Below are 21,637 nucleotides of genomic sequence, written 5' to 3' on the forward strand. Positions count from 1 at the left end.
ACATCCTTCTTTAAATACGCAGACCAAAACTTTACACAGTACTCCAGGTGTGGCCTCACCAATACCCTGTACTGTTGTAGCAGGACTTCGCTGCTTTTATACACCATCCCCCTTGCAATAAAGGCCAACATTCCATTTCCCTTCCTGATTACTTGCTGTACCTGCACACTAACTTTTGTGTTTCATGCACAAGGACCCCCAGGTTTCTCTGTACTGCAGCACTTCGCAATTTTTCTCCATTTAAATTATAATTTGCTTTGATATTATTTCTGCCAAAGTGGATAAGCTCACATTTTCCCACATTATACTCCATCTGCCAAATTTTTGCCCTCTCACTTAGCCTGTCTATATCACTTTGCAGATTTTTTGTGTCCTCACAATTTGCTTTCCCACCCATCTTTGTATCATCAGCAAACTTGGCCACATTACACTCAGTCTCTTCATCCAAGTCATTAATAGATTGTGAATAGTAGAGGACCCAGCACTGATCCCTGCGGCACCACACTAGTCACTGTTTGCCAACCGGAATATTACCCATTTATCCCGACTCTCTGTTCTGTGTTAGTTAGCCAATCCTCTATCCATGCTAATATATTACCGCCAACCCCGTGAGCTTTTATCTTGTGAGTAACCTTTTATGTGGCACCTTATCGAATGCCTTCTGGAAAACCAAATACACCACATCCACTGGTTCCCCCTGATCCACCCTGCTCGTTACATCCTCAAAGAACTCCAGCAAATTTGACAAACATGATTTCCCTTTCATAAAACCATGCTGACTCTGCTTGATTGAATCATGCTTTTCCAAATGTCCCACTACTGCTTCCTTAATAATGGACTCCAGCATTTTCCCAACGACAGATGTTAGGCTAACTGGTCTATAGTTTCCTGCTTTTTGTCTGCCTCCTTTTTTAAATAGGGGCGTTACATTTGCAGTTTTCCAATCTGCTGGGAATCCAGGGAATTTTGGTAGATTACAACCAATGCATCCACTATCCCTGCCGCTACTTCTCTTAAGACCCTAGGATGTAAGGCATCAGGTCCAGGGCACTTGTCTGCCTTTAGTCCCATTATTTTACCTAGTACTACTTCATTAGTGATAGTGATTGTATTACGTTCCTCCCTCCCTATAGCCCCTTGATTATCCACTATTGGGATGTTTTTAGTGTCTTCTACCTTGGAGATCGATACAAAATATTTGTTGAGCGTCTTTGCCATTTCTCTGTTCTCCATTATTAATTCCCCAGTCTCATCCTTCAGGGGACCAACAGTTACTTTAGCAACTCTTTTCCTTTTTAACCCTCTTTAAAATGTGCCTCTTTGACCAAGTTTTTGGTCACCTTTCCTAATATCTCCTTATGTAGCTCGGTGTCAAATTCTATCTGATAATACTCCTGTGAAGCACCAGGGGCCATTTTCCAGAGTTATTCCAAGGCTGAGATAGATAAATTTTTGGAGTTTCGGGGTATCGAGGGATATGGAGATGGGATGGGAAAGTGGAGTTGAGGTCGATGATCAGCCGTGATCTTATTGAATGGTGAGCAGGCTCGAGGGGCCGTATGGCCGATTCCTGCTCATAACTCTTATGTTCTTAAAGGTGCTATATAAATGCAAGTTGTTGTCTATAATGGAAGGAGAAATGGTGATGGGTCAGGGAGAGCACTTGATCAGAACTGGGAGATATGGCAGATGGACAGCTTATAGAGAGCGATAGAGTGAGGGAAAGGAGCGAGAGAGACCATGTAGACAAGAAATGAACTGTCAAGTTGGGTGGGGAAGAGAAGGTGGGAAAGTGACAGCAGACAAAAGGAGGTACAATGGGAGAAGGTAGAATAATAAAAGACACATAGAAAGCAAAAAAAGACTTGCATTTATTTTGCACCTTTCACCACCACCAGATGCCCCAAAGCACTTTACAGCCAATGAAGTTCTTTTTGAAGTGTAGTCACTGTCGTAGTGTAGGAAATGCAGCAACCAATTTACAATGTGATAATGAGCAGATAATCTGTTTGATGAGGAAAAATATTGGGCAGGACATCGGGGATAACTCCCCTGTTCTGCTTGAAATAGTGCAATGGGATCTTTTACGTCCACCTGAGGGAGCAGACGGGGCCTCGGTTTAACATCTCATGCAAAGGACAGCACCTCCGACAGTGCAGCAGTCCCTCAGCACTGCACTGGAGCATCAGCCGAGATTTTTGTGCTCATGTCTCTGGAGTGGGACTTCAACCCACAACCTTGTGACTCAGAGACAAGGGTTTTACCGACTGAGTCACAGCTGACACAAATACTGACATAGTTAGAGCAGGTTAGCTCAGTTGGAGATGTTAAATGATGCATTTATCAATGCTTAGATATTTTTTCTATTCCTCAAAATCAGATACATTTTGGAACGTTCAGGTCAAGGTGCACAGATTAACAGTAAGAAATAGGAGGCCATTTGATCCCTCGAGCCTGCTCTGCCATTCAATAAAATCATGGCTGATCTGATCTTGACCTCAACTCCACTTTCCTGCCTGCTCCCCATAACTCTTCACTCCCGTATAGTTCAAAAATCTGTCTATTTTACCTTTAAATATACTCAATGACCCAACCTCCACAGCTCTCTGGGGTAGAGAATTCCAAAGATTCACAACCCTCAGAGAAGAAATTCCTCCTCATCTCCGTTTTAAATGGGCGAACCCTTATTCTGAAACTATGCCCCCTAGTTCTAGATTCCTCCACGAGGGGAAACATCCTCTCTGCATCTACCCTGTCAAGCCCGCTCAGAATCTTACACGTTTCAATAAGATCACCTCTCATTCTTCTAAACTCTAATGAGTATCGGCCCAACCTGCTCAATCTTTCTTCATAAGACAACCCTTTCATCTCAGGAATCAACCAAGTGAACCTTCTCTGAACTGCCTCCATTGCAAGTATATCCCTCTTTAAATAAGGAGACAAAAACTGTACGCAGTACTCCAGGTCTCACCAATACCCTGTACAGTTGTAGCAGGACTTCCCTACTTTTATACTCCATCCCCCTTGCAATAAAGGCCAGCATTCCATTTGCCTTCCTGATTACTTGCTGTACCTGCATACTAATGTGTGGCGTTTCATGCACAAGGACCCCCAGATCCCTCTGTACCGCAGCATTTTGTAGTCTCCATTTAAATAATAATTTTCTTTTTTTATTCTTCCTACTAAAGTGGATAAGCTCACATTTTCCCACATTATACTCCATCTGCCAAATGTTTGCCCATTCACTGAGCCTATCTATAGCCTTTTGCAGATTCTTTGCGTCCTCCTCACAACTTGCTTTCCCACCTATCTTTGTATCATCAGCAAATTTGGCTGCAGTGCACTCCATCCCTTCATCCAAGTCATTGATAGAGATTGTAAATAGTTGAGGCCCCAGCACTGACCCGTATGGCAGCCCATTAGTTACAGTTTGCCAACCTGAAAATGACCCATTTATCCCGACTCTCTGTTTTCTGTTAGTTAGCTAATCATATATCTATGCTATTATATTATCCCCAACCCTGTGAGCTCTTATATTGTGCAGTAACCTTTTATCTGGCATCTTATCGAATGCCTTCTGGAAATCCAAATACACAACATCTACTGGTTCTTCTTCATCCACCCTGCTCATTACACCTTCAAAGAATTCCAGTAAATTTGTCAAACGTGTTTTCCCTTTCCTAAAACTGTATTATGCTTAACTGTATTATGATTTTCTAAATGTCCTGCTACTATTTCGTTAAGAATGGACTCCAGCATTTTCCCAATGGTAGATGTTAGGCTAACTGGTCTATAGTTTCCTGCTTTCTGTCTCCCTCCCTTGTTGAATAGGGGTGTTACATTTGAGGTTTTCCAATCCACTGGAACCTCTCCAGAGTCCAGGGAATGTTGGTAGATTACAACCAATGCATCCACTATCTCTGCAGCCACTTCTTTTAAGACCCTAGGATGCAGGCCATCAGGTCCAGGGGACTTGTCCACCTTTAGTCCCAATAGTTTAGTACTTTTTCTCTAGTGATAGTGACTGTTTTACGTTCCTCGCTCCCTGTGACCCCTTGATTATTATTATTGGCATGCTTTTAGTGTCTTCCACCGTGAAGACCGATAAAAAATATTTGTTTAAAGTCTCTGCCATTTCCCCGTTTCTCATTATTAATTCCCCAGTCTCAGCCTCGAAGGGACCAACGTTTACTTGAGCGATCTCTTCCTTTTTATATACGTGTCGAAGCTCTGACTGTCTGTATTTATATTTCTTGCCAGTTTACTCTCAATCTATCTTCTCCCTCTATTATTTTTATTAAGTCAATACTTAAAACCACACAGCAGAAACTAGATGTGTCTGTTCTGAATTTCTGTCCTGTACTTAGTGATTTTGTAAACTCCTTTTACAGGGTGTTAGAAGGGGAGGATTTGCAGGAGGGAAACTCAAACCAAACATCACATCAGGATCTGACAGAGTCACTCGATTCATCAGGACCTGAATATCATCGGCCTTTGAATGTGGAAGGAGAAATGTTTGTTTGTTCTGTCTTGGAAAAGATTACAAACATCAGTGTGACTTGAAAAGCACCGAGACACACACACACCCGAGTGAGTGTTCCAGTGCACTGCCTGTGGAAAGAGCTTTAACCAGTTACACAGCCTGAAAAAACATCGCACCATTCACAGTGTTCAACTGATTGTCCAATCTGGAGAGACGGAAGTGCACCCGCTCCACGGAGAAACCGTGCAAATGTGGGGACTGTGGGAAGGGATTCAGCTACCCGTCTGCGCTGGAAATTCATCGACGCATTCACACTGGGGAGAGGCCGTTCACCTGCCCCGTGTGTGGGAAGGGATTCACTCAGTCATCCGACCTGCTGAAACACCAGCGAGTTCACACTGGGGAGAGGCCATTTGCCTGCTCAGAGTGTGGGAAGCGATTCACTGGGTCATCCAGCCTGCTGAAACACCAGCGAGTTCACACTGGAGAGAGACCGTTCACCTGCTCAGAGTGTGGAAAGCGATTTACTGGGTCATCCAGCTTGGTGAAACACCAGCGAGTTCACACGGGGGAGAGGCCGTTCACCTGCTCTGAGTGTGGGAAAGGATTCACTCACTCATCCGACCTGCTGGCACACCAGCGAGTTCACACTGGGGAGAGACCGTTCACTTGCTCTGAGTGTGGGAAGGGATTCACTGTGTCATCCAGCCTGCTGAAACACCAGCGAGTTCACACTGGAGAGTGGCCGTTCACCTGCTCTGAGTGCGGGAAGGGATTCACTCAGCCATCCCTCCTGCTGAGACACCAGCGAGTTCACACTGGGGAGAGGCCGTTCAGCTGCTCCGTGTGTGGGAAGGGATTCAATCGGTCACCCCACACTGCTGAGACACCAGCGAGTTCACAAGTGACTGCAGGGGTTGGATTCTGCTATCATTGCTGCTGTTAATCACATCCCGACTGAATCATGTCCATTCTGACAGTTGAAGTTTGTTTCTGATAATAACCCCTATAACTGGGCTGGAATATAATATTTTGATGTTTCAATAACAGTGTGTCGATGTTTAATGTTCCAAGATAAGAGGAGACTAATTGATGTCCTGTTACTGACTGCTCCATTTTGGGGCCCTTTCTCCTTTCTGACTCTGGATTATTTCAGTTCTCAGACCTTTGGTTACTCTCGTGGACAAGTGCCAGCTCCCCCTACCTCCCAGCGTGCCTCTCCTAGCCTTGGTATCCGGGGAAGGTGTCAGTAACACGCCCGGGATCACTGAACACAAACCCCAGTCTGTTAATCACTTTCAGAAACTGGACTTAGCGTGTGTCCCACAACATCCCTCTCACATTTGATGTGTGAATGGAGTATCATGCCTGCAACCCTGGGTTCAATTTAAATTTGAATCCACTCAGGAAATGTATTTAAGAAAATACAGATCACATCAAATAATTAGCAACGGTTTAGAGTCAACAAGATGAACAAGTAAACAACATCCCGGCCCAATAATCCCGCTCTACATTCACAGGAGAAAGTCTGTTACCAAACTCCTCGAGTAGACAGAATAGACAACGATGCTAACTCTAAGAATATCTAGAATCTGTTGTAAATATCTTTCAAATCCCGACTGATACAATCTGGCGTTTTCCTTTCAATTGAAGTGAATGGAAGATGAGAGGGGTGTTGGCATATGGAACTCAGTTAATTCAGCTTCTGAAAGGTGTTCATGTTTAGTTCATTCCATATCTGGGAAAATGTGGTTGGTATCAATAGAGAGAGATTTCACTGAGCAACAGCTGGTGTTTGCAACCAACTGGCCGTGGATATTTTCATCATAGAATGTTTAGATTAGAAATATTATGTAAGAAAAGTTCAGAGACTAGTGCTTTGTGCTTGCCACAGGAAGACCAGCGTTTTATGTGCTTCTAATATTGTTGATATATGTTGAAGAAAATGCAGACTTGTGTCTCTGGACTATGCCGTAGCCAAAGATTACCATATTAGGCAATGCCAGCTCCAGTTGGATAAGAGGTTGATGGCATAGCAAGAGATCCAGCAGTTAAAACAAAATTATCTCCAGTTACCTGCAGACATCGAATGTCGCAGCATGCTGACAAAGTTGGACTTAAGACTTTAAACTATTGAGTTAAATTATTGGGATCGATTGTTATAGAATTGAATTGTTATAGAATGGAAAAGTAGTGAAGTTATGCTAAACTTGTATCGAACCTTGGTTAGACTTTGTGTGTGCAATTCTGGTCACCATATTATAAAAAGGACATCGAGACACTGGAGAGGGTGCAGAGAAGATTTACAAGGATGATACCAGAAATGCGAGGGTATACCTATCGGGAAAGGATGGACAGGTCGGGGCTCTTTTCCCTTGGAAAAAGAAGGCTGAGGGGTGACCTAATGTCTTTAAAATGATGAAAGGTTTTGATAGAGTAGATGCAGTGTTTCCACTTGTGGGGACGAGCATAATTAGAGGCCATCAACATAAGACAGTCACCAAGAAATCCAATGGGGAATTCAGAAGAAACCTCTTTACCCAGAGAATGGTGAGAATGTGGAACTCGCTGCCACAGGGAGTGGTTGAAGTGAATAGTATCGATCGATTTAAGGGGAGGCCAGACAAGCATATGAGGGAGAAGGGAATCGAGGGTTATGCTGATATAGTTAGATGAGGAAAGAAGGGAGGAGCTCGAGTGGAGCGTAAACGCCGGCATGGACTGGTTGGGCCGAGTGGCCTGTTTCTGTGCCATATATCGATGTAATCCTATTGTCTAAGCCACACTGCTCGAAGGGGAGGATCAATGACCTATCCAAACGCAATTGTCGTCTTTGTAAAATGACACAGTCTGGGCATAATATGTGAAATTAAAACTGATTATATAAATTGCTACGGGTTGCTGTTCAAACACATGGAAAGGGAAATTTAGCTGAAAACTAAGGAGATCATTAAGTTTTATTTTGAAACGGTGCAGTCTCTGTGGTTCTGTCCAAACTGTATTCAGAAATAAGTTTTTGTGGGATACTGTTGTGCTAAAGGTAACTAACATCCTTCCTCTTGTAGACTGAATCATTCTCTGGGGAATAAAAGGTCCGGTTAAATAAAATTAAACAAAGAACATGGGTCAAAACTTGGACCAAGTGGGAATGCTTGATCGAGGTTTTAAAGACAGTATGATATTGTATGAGACAGTAAAGTTCCTCCAGGGCTCATGAATGAAATGGTGAACACTGTATAAAATGTAATGAGAGGAAGTGAGTGAGGATAGAAGAGGAAAACCGGAAAATTACACTTCCAAATGGGAATTTTTCTTAACTCATTGTTCCTGGGCGAATTGTCATAAATCACCTGGGTACAATCTGGTGTTAATGTAAATTCTTGTTAGTCAGCGAAGTGTAGGAAATTGCTAAGATTTCTCTCTCAGATGTTCGTGTCATTATCTATGGTGAACAATAAGAAAACTGAATTTGATTGCCTGGCCACTACCCGAGACATTGGGACCGTGCAGAGCGAGATGAGCAAAGATCTCCAGACACCCCACAATTTATTGATAAGATCACCTCAAATGGCTTGGATCAGATGTCACATGTGGCATGATATTGGGATACGTGCGTGTGTGTGTGTGGGAACGAATGAGTCTCGGGCATGCTCAGTTATCGTCAACAGCACAACATGAAATGGCTAATGTGGCTCAGGAGAGTGAGAGAACTTTTTAAACCATCAAGGCCATGACACATTCTCCATAGAGAAACCGACTTTGAAATAATCAGGCTAGAGTTAAACACACTGCTACCTGTCAGAGGCATTAGAATTAAAAGTGAAGAGAATGCTGATCAAATTCGGATTTCCTTACAGCTAGAATGGTCGTCAGTTTCAAGGCCTCCACTAAATACTGAACAAAGAAATCTTGTAGGGAGGCTAAAAACACAAAATAGTCAGACTGTCTGTGTCTGGACAAGGTGACCATGGCTGTGCACAGATCAGCTACAAGCTGAAGGTGGGAGACAAGGAGGCCAGACCTCACAGGCTCCATAACAAAACATGGATCCAAGTGAGAGGCGACCTCCAGGAGGAAGCAGAGGACCTCAAAAGGATTAGGTTTGGAATCCGTGATAAACCGAGGTATAGCGCCTCAAAAGCATAATTTTGGTGGGAATAGAGAAAGAACTCTAAAGCCTGCTCCTTGGGAAGATTGGGAGTCCCGTATGTGGGAGAGCAGGAAGACTCCCCTGAACCAGGTGGGCTGGGACACACCCTGACCCCAAACACTAAATTAATAGGGTTCAGTTAAAGAGTTAGTATCACACCAGGACAATAAGTAATTCAAGAACATTGTAAAATACTTCAATACGGACTTAAAAGGTAATGATAGGTTATTTTAAAGTAAGAAATGTCTTGTGTTGATAAGTAATGTTAACTATTGGTTTACCAAGTACAAACGCTGATAGCGATCATCATATTTGGTGATCACCACCTCACAAAAAGAACTTTGCCTTTCCGATCCAGCAAAAGGACCCAAATGTTAATGACTAGAAGTCATTGAATCAGGAAATGTATTGTATAACGATGTGTGTTTTGAAATTGTAGCGGTTACATTTAAACATGAGCTTGAATCTGTCAACGAGATTATGTGAAGGGTGTTACTCACATTTTATAGACAAAATGGGAAGAGAATTAGTAAAGGAATTAGTGGAGAATTGGTAAAGAATAGAAAACAGGAACCAAGGGATGAGGAACATAAGGAGAAGCAGTTTAAATCAGAAAGAAAGCGAGAGCTGACAGGATAGCTTGGAATAGGAGCCATGGCAAGGTTAGCAGGAGTAAACAGAATAGATATAGAAAGTATGTGGGAACACGATGTGGCTTATTGGAGGTATCGTGTGCAGTCTCTGTGACATTTGTGATAAGTGTGGTAATGAAGGAAATGGACAACATCATAAAAACATAGAAAATAGGTGCAGGAGTAGGCCATTCGGCCCTTCGAGCCTGCACCGCCATTCAATGAGTTCATGGCTGAACATGCAACTTCAGTACCCCATTCCTGCTTTCTCGCCATACCCCTTGATCCCCCTATTAGTAAGGACTACATCTTAACTCCTTTTTGAATATATTTAGTGAATTGGCCTCAACAACTTTCTGTGGTAGAGAATTCCACAGGTTCACCACTCTCTGGGTGAAGAAATTTCTCCTCATCTCGGTCCTAAATGGCTTTCCCCTTATCCTTAGACTGTGACCCCTGGTTCTGGACTTCCCCAACATTGGGAACATTCTTCCTGCATCTAACCTGTCGAAACCAATCAGAATTTTAAACGTTTCTATGAGATCCCCTCTCATTCTTCTGAACTCCAGTGAATACAAGCCCAGTTGATCCAGTCTTTCTTCATATGTCAGTCCTGCCATCTCGGGAATCAGTCTGGTGAACCTTCGCTGCACTCCCTCAATAGCAAGAATGTCCTTCCTCAAGTTAGGAGACCAAAACTGTACACAATACTCCAGGTGTGGCCTCACCATGGTCCTGTACAACTGCAGTAACACCTCCCTGCCCCTGTACTCAAATTCCCTCGCTATGAAGGCCATCATGCCATTTGCTTTCTTAACTGCCTGCTGTACCTGCATGCCAACCTTCAATGACTGATGTACCATGACACCCAGGTCTCATTGCACCTCCCGCTTTTCCTAATCTGTCACCATTCAGATAATAGTCTGTCTCTCTGTTTTTACCACCAAAGTGGATAACCTCACATTTATCCACATTATACTTCATCTGCCATGCATTTGCCCACTCACCTAACCTATCCAAGTCACTCTGCAGCCTCATAGCATCCTCGCAGCTCACACTGCCACCCAACTTAGTGTCATCCGCAAATTTGGAGATACTACATTTAACCCCCTCGTCTAAATCAATGTACAATGTAAACAGCTGGGGCCCCAGCACAGAACCTTGCTGTACCCCACGAGTCACTGCCTGCCATTCTGAAAAGTACCTGTTTACTCTTACTCTTTGCTTCCTGTCTGCCAACCAGTTCTCAATCCACGTCAGCACACTACCCCCAATCCCATGTGCTTTAACTTTGCACATTAATCTATTGTGTGGGACCTTGTCAAAGCCTTCTGGAAGTCCAAATACACCACATCAACTGGTTATCCCTTGTCCACTCTACTGAAAACATCCTCCAAAAATTCCAGAAGATTTGTCAAGCATGATTTCCCTTTCACAAATCCATGCTGACTTGGACCTATCATGTCACCTCTTTCCAAATGCGCTGCTATGAATCCTTAATAAATGATTCCATCATTTTACCCACTACCGATGTCAGGCTGACCGGTCTGTAATTCCCTGTTTTCGCTCTCCCTCCTTTTTTAAAAAGTGGGGTTACATTGGCTACCATTCACTCGATAGGAACTGATCCAGAGTCTGGAATGTTGGAAAATGACTGTCAATGCATCCGCTATTTCCAAGGCCACCTCCTTAAGCACTCTGGGATGTAGTCCATCAGGCCCTGGGGATTTACCGGCCTTCAATCCCATCAATTTCCCCAACACAATTTCCCGACTAATAAGGATTTCTCTCAGTTCCTCCTTCTTAGTAGACCCTCTGACCCCTTTTATATCCGGAAGGTTGTTTGTATCCTCCTTAGTGAATACCGAACCAAAGTACTTGTTCAATTAGTCTGCCATTTCTTTGTTCCTTGTTATGACTTCCCCTGATTCTGACTGCAGGGGACCTATGTTTGTCTTTACTACCTTTTTCTCTTTACATATCTATAGAAGCTTTTGCAGTCCGTCTTAATGTTCCCTGCAAGCTTCCTCTCGTACTCTATTTTCCCTGCCCAAATCAAACCCTTTGTCCTCCTCTGCTGAGTTCTAAATTTCTCCCAGTCCCCGGGTTCACTGCTATTTCTGGCCAATTTGTATGCCACTTCCTTGGCTTTAATACTATCCCTGATTTCCCTTGATAGCCACAGTTGAGCCACCTTCCCTTTTTTATTTTTATGCCAGACAGATGTACAATTGTTGTAGTTCATCCATGCGGTCTCGACATGTCTGCTATTGCCCATCCACTGTCAACCCCTTAAGTATAATTCGCCAATCTATCCTAGCCAATTCACGCGTCATACCTTCAAAGGTACCCTTCTTTAAGTTCTGGACCATGGTCTCTGAATTAACTGTTTCATTCTCCATCCTACTGTAGAATTCCACCATATTATGGTCACTCTTCCCCAAGGGGCCTCGCACAATGAGATTGCTAATTAATCCTCTCTCATTACACAACACCCAGTCTAAGATGGCCTCCCCCCTAGTTGGTTCCTCGACATATTGGTCCAGAAAACCATCCCTTATGCACTCCAGGAAATCCTCCTCCACCGTATTGCTTCCAGTTTGGTTAGCCCAATCTATATGCATATTAAAGTCACCCATTATAACTGCTGCACCTTTATTGCATGCATCCCTAATTTCCTGTTTGATGCCCTCCGCAACATCACCACTACTGTTTGGAGATCTGTACACAACTCCCACTAACGTTTTTTGCCCTTTGGTGTTCTGCAGCTCTACCCATATTGATTCCACATCATCCAAGCTAATGTCCTTACCAACTATTGCATTAATCTCCTATTTAACCAGCAATGCTACCCCACCTCCTTTTCCTTTTATTCTATCCTTCCTGAATGTTGAATACCCTTGGATGTTGAGTTCCCAGCCCTGATCATCCTGGAACCACGTCTCTGTAATCCCAATCGCATCATATCTGTTAACATCTATTTGCACAGTTAATTCATCCACCTTATTATGGATACTCCTTGCATTAAGACACAAAGCCTTCAGGCTTGTTTTTTATAACACCCTGTATCCTTTTAGAATTATGATGTAGTGTGGCCCTTTTTGTTTCTTGCCTTTGTTTACTCGGCCTTCCACTATTGCTTTTTACCTTTCTACCATCTGTTTCTGACTCCATGTTACTTCGCCCTATCTCGCTGCATAGGTTCCCATCCCCCTGCCATATTAGTTTAAACACTCACGAACTGCATTAGCAAATGTTACCCCTAGGACATCAGTTCCAGTCCTGCCCAAGTGCAGACCGTCCCTTTTCCCCCCGAACTGGTTCCAATGTCCTAGGAATTTGAATCCCTCCCTCTTGCACCATTGCTCAAGCCACGTATTTATTCTAACTATCCTGCTCCCTCTGCTCTGATTAGCACGTGGCACTGGTAGCAATCCAGAGATTACTTCCTTTGAGGTCTTACTTTTTAATTTAACTCCTAGCTCCTAAATTCAGCTTGTAGGACCTCTTCCCGCTTCTTACCTATATCGTTGGTACCTTCATGTACCACGACAACTGCTATTCACCCTCCTTCCCCAGAATGCTCTGCAGCCGCTCCAAGACATCCTTGACCCTTGCACCAGGGAGACAACATACCATCCTGGAGTCTCGGTTGCGGCCGCAGAAACTCCTATCTCTTCCCCTTACAATAGAGTCCCCTATCACTATAGCTCTCCCACTCTTTTTTCCGCCCTTCTGTGCAGCAGAGTCACCCGTGGTGCCATGAATCTGGCTGCTGGTGCCTTCCCCTGGTAAGTCATCTCCCCCAACAGTATCCAAAACGGTATATCTGTTTTGGAGGGAGATGACCACAGGGGACTCCTGCACTACCTTCATGCTCTAGCCTTGTCTCTTGGTCACCCATTCACTATCTGTCCTAACCTTTCCCTGCGGTGTGGCCAACGCACTAAATGTGCTATTCACACATTCTCAGCATCGTGCATGCTCCAGAGTGAGTCCATCCGCAGCTCCAGTGCCGTCATATGGTCTGTTAGGAGCTGCAGCTGGACACACTTCCCACACACATAGTAGTAGTGTCCCTGATTTCCCACATAACACAGGAGGAGCATGACATGGGCCCGAGCTCTCCTGCCATGACTTAACCCTTAAATTAATTTACTTACTAAAATTTACTTAAACACCAAACAGCTACTTAGTAGTTCGCTGCCAATTAAACCAATCTAAAAGTCAGTCTAAAAGAGAGTTATACTTACCAGTCGAACAGCCAACCACTTACCAACTTGGCTGTGACGTCACCTCTCGATTTCTCACCCCTCTATCTTTGTCTGCAGCTGGTTAGGCTGGTCTCTGGGCCGCCGTCTCCTGCTCTCGTGTCAGCACTGGTAGGAAAAAGAAGACAAAACAGCATCTGCCACTCCCACTTACCCTTAAAACTCACCCACTTACCAAACTCACGAATGCCACTCTATGCTGCTGCACTCTGTGCTCTGCATGAGCTGCCTCTTTTTAAACTGTATCTAGGTCAGATGACTCACGACTGGTCAGTCGTTTACAGAACTGGTTTAAACTAGCTGCTAATTGCCTCATAGGCAGTCGCTCGGAATTCTCAGGTGACTGAAGATGCAGGACCTGCAGTCTCTGTCACAGGTGGGACAGACGGTGGTTGAAGGAACAGGAGGGTGGATGTGGAATCTGAGTTGCCACACACTCCTGCTGTCTATGCTTGGCTTCAGCTTGCTCTTGGCGATGACACCCGAAGTGTTCAGCACCTTCCCAGATGCTTCTCCACTTTGGACATGCTTGGGCCAGGGATTCCCAGGTGTCGGTGGGGATGTTGCATTTTTTCAAGGAGACTTTGAGGGTGTCCTTGAAGCGTTTCCTCTGCCGACCTGCGGCTCGCTTGCCATGTTGAAGCTCTTGAGTAGAGCACTTGTTTTGGGAGTCTTGTGTCAGGCATACGGATGATGTGGCCCGCCCCATGGAGCTAATCGAGTATGGTCAATGCGTCGATGCTGGGAATGTTGGCCTGAGCGAGAACACTAATGTTGGTGTGCCTATCCTGCCAATGGATTTGCAGGATCTTGTGAGGCAGTGCTGGTGGTACTTCTCCAGTATTTTGAGGTGCCTGCTGTATATAGTCCATGTCTCTGAGCCATATAGGAGGGCGTGTATTACTACTGCTCTATAGACCATGAGCTTGGTGCTGGTTTTGAGGTCCTGGTCTTCAAACACTTTCTTCCTCAGACGACCGAAGGTTGGACTGGTGCACTGAAGGCGGTGTTGAACCTCCTCGTCGATGTCTGCTCTTGTTGACAGTAGGCTCCCGAGGTATGGAAAATGTTCCGTGTTGTCCAAGGCCTCATCGTGGATTTTGATAACCAGGGTGTAGTGCTGTGTGGTGGGGGCCGGGTGGTAGAGGACCTTTGCCTTACTGATGTTTAGTGCAAGGCCTATGCCCTCGTACGCCTCAGTGAAGGTGTTGACGGTGGCTTGGAGTTCGGTCTCTGAGTGAACGTAGACGCAAGCGGTACACAATGTGGTACAGAAGGGACTGGACAACATCGAGGGTAATCAAATCCCTTTGTTTATTTATGAAGAACAACTGAGAAAATGGTTTAAAGGAACCAGGACATAGATTATGATGTGATGCAGCCAATGGGAATGGGGATGTTGGCCCGTAGGGAAGGGGATAGAAGTGAAGATATTAGAGCAGTGAGATTGGTCTTGCCTTTGTTAAGGAAAAATGGAAATGAGACGAAATCTTGGCAGGTGTATCAGGTAGAATCGTTTGCAAGGGTGGAACACTCTGAGCTAGGTCCGATCCATAAAGAGTATGAGGAATATCCAAGATATCTGATTAAGAAGGGAGGAACTTGGATAGCGCCAGATATGCAGTGTTGTACTCTGAAAGGGACAACATGGGTTTGTACCTGTTCCAGATGTGGGTTCACCCTCGACAAATTCTCCAGAATGCCAGATTGGAATAAGTAAATGGGGCGAAGACTATGTATAAAGGAAAATGACAGTATTGTGTGACTAGTACTGTTACATAAATGACTGTGGGTTCAACCCGATGTCCCATACTAGAACATCACTTTTGCTTGATTCTACTGAGAAACATGCATCGGTGCTACAACATTGGTACTGGTACATCACCATAACTCCACTCGTCTGCAGATGAGACTGCCTCTGGAGGATGAAGCCATTCGAGCCGTTCCACATATAGGACACTATATATCTCCCCTGTCTCTGGCTTTAAAGATCATAATTGAGTGAATTAGGATATCCCAGAAACACAGTGCAAATGATACAGACAAATGGAGAGACAGAACAGGCAACCCCGAGCCTTGGGAATCTGAATGGTGAGAAGTAGGATCTAGTGTTGAACTACATCTTTGGGCTAGACTGTTCCAGATGGGATTGGTGAGTAGTGGTGCTCCCGAGCCAATCTTAGTGATGGACTTTGGACTAATAAAGTTAAACACCAAACTGAAATGTCTTTGCGAGTTTGTTAAATCAATTGATGTGTCACCTGGTGAGCACGATAACATCAAATCAATCAGCATTAAGAAAAAAAAGAGCAACTTTCATGGTCACAAGACGTCCTCAAACCCTTTACAACCAATGAACTACTTTAGAAGTGCAGGCACTGTTGTAATGTCGGAAATGTGACAGACAATTTGTGCTCACAGCAATCTCCCATAAACAGCAACGTGATAATTAGACCATCTGTTATTTAGTGGTGTTGGTTGAGGGTGTCTCTCGCAGTGTCCACCGGTACGCTCATAGCCTTCCGCGAGAGGTGGGTGCCGGAGGGACTGGAGTGCATCGTTACCCCCAGCAACCAAATTTTAATTTGATTTTATATCTTTTAAAGTTTAATTTGCTTTAATTGCTGGTTTTAGTGTCCCCCTCCCATTTTATAGGGGGCACTTGTAAAAATATATCATTTTAATGCCCCAAAAAATCAACAAAAAACCCAAAAACAAAAATAAATAAATAAATAAATAAAAAGAGGGCAGTTAAAAGTGTCTGGAGTGTCCCCCAGATCGGGGGGCACTTGATCTAATGTTTATTTTGTCCCCTCCCCCAAAAGAGTTGAGGGTGTCTGCTCTGCTATTTCGTCACTTCAATGTCTTCAGCTGCTGAATTCATTTCTCACATCGGTTTCTGATCTCCTGCACTTCAGTGGACATCGAGACTAAGTTTCTGCAGTGGACTGTAAGACTTATTTATTCATCTTGGTGACTCTGAACCTTTGCCAATTGTTTGATGTGATCAGTTCACATGTACATATTTTTAAAAATACATTTTCTGAGTGGATTCAAATTTAAATTGAAACCAGGTTTGCAGGCGTGCTGCTCCATTCACACATCGATGGTGAGAGAGATACTGTGGGACACACGCTAAGTCCAGTATCTGAAAGTGATTAACAGACCGGGTTTTGTGTTTAGTGATCCCGGGCATGTTACAGACACCTTCCCTCCATACAAGGCTAGGAGAGGCACTCTGGAAGGTATGAGGAGCTGGGACTTGTCCTTGAGAGTAACCGAAGGTATGAGAACTGAAATAATCCAGAGTTAGAAAGGAGAAAAGGCCCAAAATAGAGCAGTCAGTAACAGGAAATGAATTAGTCTCTTATCTTGGAGACATCAAATATTGACATACTCTGTTATTTGAAATATCAACATATTAAACTCCAGTCCAATTATAGGGGTTATTAACATCATCAGAAACAAACCCCAACTAACAGAACAAACACAATTCAGTTAGGATGTGATTAGCAGCAATAACAGTAGAATACAATCCTGCAGTCACCTGTGAACAAGCTGGTTAGACAGCAGTGGGATGACCGAGTGAATCCCTTCCCACATACAGAGCAGTTGAACGGCTTCTCCCCAGTGTGACTGCGATGATGCATTTCCAGCTTACATGGTTTGGTTCAGTTCTGAACCCGCTGTGCACAAAATGTGAATAAAATCAATGAGCTGCTGATTTTCTCTGCTCAACACTGGTTTTATTGTGCTGACCCAATAAGGTGAGCCCATGCTGGCCCAATAGGGTGAGCCCGTGCTGGCCCAATAGGGTGAGCCCGTGCTGGCCCAATAGGGTGAGCCCGTGCTGGCCCAATAGGGTGAGCCCGTGCTGGCCCAATAGGGTGAGCCCGTGCTGACCCAATAAGGTGAGCCTGGGCTAGCCCAATAGGGTGATGTGGTGACCAGAACTGTGCAAGTATTCCGGCTGTGACCTAACTAGTGTTGTACACAGTTCTAGCATAACCTCCAGAGGGAGGTGGGAGTCTGGAACTTACTGCCTGAAAGAGTAGTAGAGGCAGAAACCCTCATCACATTTACAAAAGTACTTGGATGTGCACTTGAAGTGCTGTAACCTACAGGGCTACGGACCAAGAGCTGGAAAGTGGGATAAGGCTGGATAGCTCTTTTTCGGCTGCACAGTCATGATGGGCCACATGGCCTCCTTCTGTGTTGTAAACTGCTATCACTCCATAACACCAATCTCCTCCTGTCTGATATAAACCAATCTCACAGTCACTGCCACCAATCCCCTCCTGTCTGATATAATCTAAATATCTTCAGCATAGGCAGTCCCTCGGAGTCCAGGATGACTTGCTTCTACATTAAAAATGAGATCTCAGATGTCTGTAAGTCCAATGTGGGAGCTACAGTCTCTGTCACAGGTTGGACAGACGGTGGTTGAAAGTACGTTGGTTGAAGTGCTTGGGTTGTCGTGCGCTCCTTCCGCTGTATGCGCTTGGTATCCGCTTACTCCAGGTGAAGAGACTCGAAGTGTTCGACGCCCTCACGGATTATTCTCTTCCATTTTCAGCGATCTTGCGCCAGGTCTTCCCACAGGGTCGGTGGGGATGCTGAACTTCTTCAAGGAGGCCTTGAGGGTGTCCTTGAAATATTTTCTCTACCCGCCCCCCCACAACCCCCCCCTCCTCGTGTCAAAGCTCCGAGCAGAGCGCTTGCTTTGGGAATCTCGTATCGAGCATATGGATGATGTGGCCCGTCCATGGTAGCTGATCGAGCGTGGTCAATGTTGAGGATGTTGGCCTGCGTGGGAACAGATGTTGGTGCACCTATCCTGCCAATGGATTTGCAGGATCTTCCAGAGGCAGCGTTGATGGTACTTCTCCAGTGTTTTGATGTGCCTACTGGCATATTGTAATTCGATGACAGAGGATGGCACGACCTTGGATCTGGTCTGAAGGTGATGGAGATTGAACAGTTTCCCGTTTGTTCTATAGATTATCTCCACTCCAGCGGGAAGCTTACTGAGGGTGAGATGTAGCATTGCAGCAAGGAAGATCGAGAAGAGCATCGGTGCAATGACACAGCCTTGCTTCTCCCCGGTCCGTACATGAACTGGGTCTGTGGTGGATCCATTGGTCAGGATCACAGCTTGTATGTTATCATGAAGCAAGAGGAGGACGGTGACAAATTTTTGAGGACAGGGGAATTTGTAGAATACACTCCATATTCACGAAATACATTCAAAAAGGAGTTAGATGTAGTCCTTAGTACTAGGGGGATCAAGGGGTATGGCGAGAAAGCAGGAATGGGGTACTGAAGTTGCATGTTCAGCCATCAACTCATTGAATGGTGGTGCAGGCTCAAAGAGCCAAATCGCCTAATCCTGAACCTATTTTCCATGTTTCTAATCCCTCACGATTGACAGTGTCAAAGGCCTTGGTCAGGTCAAAGAAGGTTGAACCAACCCCACAGTCACTGACACCAATCTGCTCCCATGTGATATAAACCAACCCTTGTCACTGGCACTGTGGATATGTCAACGGGATATATGAAATTAAAGACAGTAAAGTGAACTAGATATATGAAAATGTATAAGCCATGGAAAAATGTCAGATTGCAAATAATACAACATCAGCACAATTAACAGGCTTTCTCAAGGTTTTAAGCTACTAATCCTGCCAATATAAATTGTAACATGAAATGGATATATGGAAATACAACATCAACACAATTAGCAGAATTGCAAGGTTTCAGTTAGTAAGTCACGCCAGTAAAGTTGTAACATTTAGAGGCAATGCCTGAGCTTTCGTAGAAACAGCCCATATAGATATTGACTAATGAGTGGACAAAGAAGAGGAAGAATCAAAAGGGATAAGTTGAATTAGAATGTCAATCTAATTGTATCTTGTTATCTATTTTCAAAAATGTCTAACTGTTGTCACTTTACGATCTAACTTCGCTTATCCGTTGGAAGTGTGTACGCTCTATCGAGAGAGTATACCTTCTGTCTGATAAGTCTCGCCAGCCGGTGAATGAAGACTGCTTTGTTGAAAGTACAATCGGTATTCGACTCAGTAATTTCACTGAACCAGATTGAGAGAAAAGAATCTACATTAACATTTGGTGTCAGAAGTGGGATCTCAACGGACGACTGCCGAAAACTTGCGAATTAAGAGCCAGACTAGCCTTGGACGAGACGAGGGGAAAGTGGCCACTGGAGTGAGTATGATTTCAATACTGCTCCAGTTTCCCCCGGTTTCAAAAGTCTGAGAAAAGTTTAGCCACTCGCTGGTTCTCGGGTAGTGTCTGAACGAGATCCATAACAATCTGGCGAATACCTTCTAAATTTAGGAAATATGTGTCCAAGTCAGGTGTGACGTCGACCTTGTATATCACTTGGCCCGTCTCGGCACTGATTGGATTGAAAGTTTAGGAAATAAGTGTCCAAGTCAGGTGTGATGTCGACATTGTATATCATTTGACCCGTCTAGGCACTGATTGGATTTAAACTGCGCAGTGACGTGAAAGGATAGGGAAATCTGGAGACTAAAAGAAATTAAATAAGGCTCATAAGAAATTAAATTAGGATCACAGGGAATTAAGTAAAGCTCATGGGGAATTAAATAGAGGATAGGTGTCCAAGTCAGGTGTGACGTCGATCTTGTATATCACTTGGCCCGTCTAGGTACTGATTGGATTTAAATCATGCAGCAACACGAAAGGTAGGGCTAGATAAACGCGCGGTGGCGCGAATGCGCAGCAGCGTGAAATGCGCGGCGGCGCGAACGCACAGCAGCGTGAAACACGTGGCGGCGTGAATGCGCAGCAGCGTGAAAAGTGGGCCGACGCGAATGCGCAGCAACGCGAACCACGGGGCGACGCGGAAGTCAGTGTTAGTTTCAGTAACGTCTGCGTTTGTTTTAAGTTAGTTCAAATCGCACGGCGACGCGAACGCGTAACGACGCGGTAATTAGAGTCAGTTTAAACATGAGGGGCAGCGTGAAAATGGGTAAAACAACAGATGCTACAAAAGTTATGTGAGGAATTCCCTGAAAGAGCTGAATAATTTAGAAAATTATCAGGAGCCCTGAACAAATTATTAGGAGTTGACCAGTGGCCTCTAGGTGGCACTAGAAGCGTAGAGGTAGCAAAAAAAGCACAGGGATTAATTTGGAGAAGGAGACGAGGAAAAGGGGACAAAAACTTAATTGCAACCTGGCGACACTATTGTCAAAAATTAAAAGATGCATCACTTCTGTCAAGTTGGCAAATAAATGCTATTAAATTAGGACTCTCATTGACAGAGGGAACACATGTTAAAACTGTAGACGTCTTAAAAAAAAGAATGCGCGCATGAGAAACTTGCTAAGAGATCCTCTGGGACCTCTGAGAAAGGTATTGACCGACTACGTAGTCAAATGGCTGGCTTTGTGTTGACCGAGGCTGATGATGAAATTGATGAGTGGTCACTGACTCAGCGCCCAACGGCGCCTCCCGCACCCCCTGGCCCCTTGCTCCAGTCCCCTTCCCATCACCCTCCACCTTACACTCCGGCGAGAGGAGTTAAAAATAACCCCATACCACCAAAGCAACAAACCCAAACTGACTCCTCATCCCCTGATAGCGATTCGGATCCCCAGATCACAAGCAATATAGCCGAAAGGACCAGATCTCACACTCGAAAGGGCAGGACTATATCTCGATATCACAGACAGTCCCGTAAATCTTCTAGTCAACCTACCAGTCCAAGTTGTGAAAGACATAGCAAACACCCCCGCCGATCGAGACGCGGAACTGTCGAGCAGTCAGACAGCTCTGAAACTAGAAATGATTTCCAAGATCCCAAAGTCCCGACACCAATTCCCTGTCAGACCAATGCCAAACCCTGATGCACAACAAGCTGCAGACCACCCCACTATAGATGTCTATGTGCCCTGGAAACCGAACGAAATTATGGCCCTTGTGGCCAGCATACCAGATCGGAAAAAAGAACCTATCAAATTTATAGATCATCTTCGAACTACTATTTCAGTTTATAATACGGAATCAAGGGACCTGTGGGCCTTGGTAAAGCAAACCTTGAGCCCAACTGAAC

At 44.6% G+C, this 21,637-nt stretch overlaps 1 pseudogene; it reads left to right on the plus strand.

The window, feature by feature from the left end:
* Positions 1-4,679: 4,679 nt before the first annotated feature.
* The window catches only part of LOC139243878 (zinc finger protein 229-like), an 83,425-nt pseudogene continuing 66,467 nt past the window's right edge, over positions 4,680-21,637 (plus strand).

Source organism: Pristiophorus japonicus, unplaced genomic scaffold (genome assembly GCF_044704955.1).
Source record: "Pristiophorus japonicus isolate sPriJap1 unplaced genomic scaffold, sPriJap1.hap1 HAP1_SCAFFOLD_190, whole genome shotgun sequence".
Taxonomy (NCBI): domain Eukaryota; kingdom Metazoa; phylum Chordata; class Chondrichthyes; family Pristiophoridae; genus Pristiophorus; species Pristiophorus japonicus.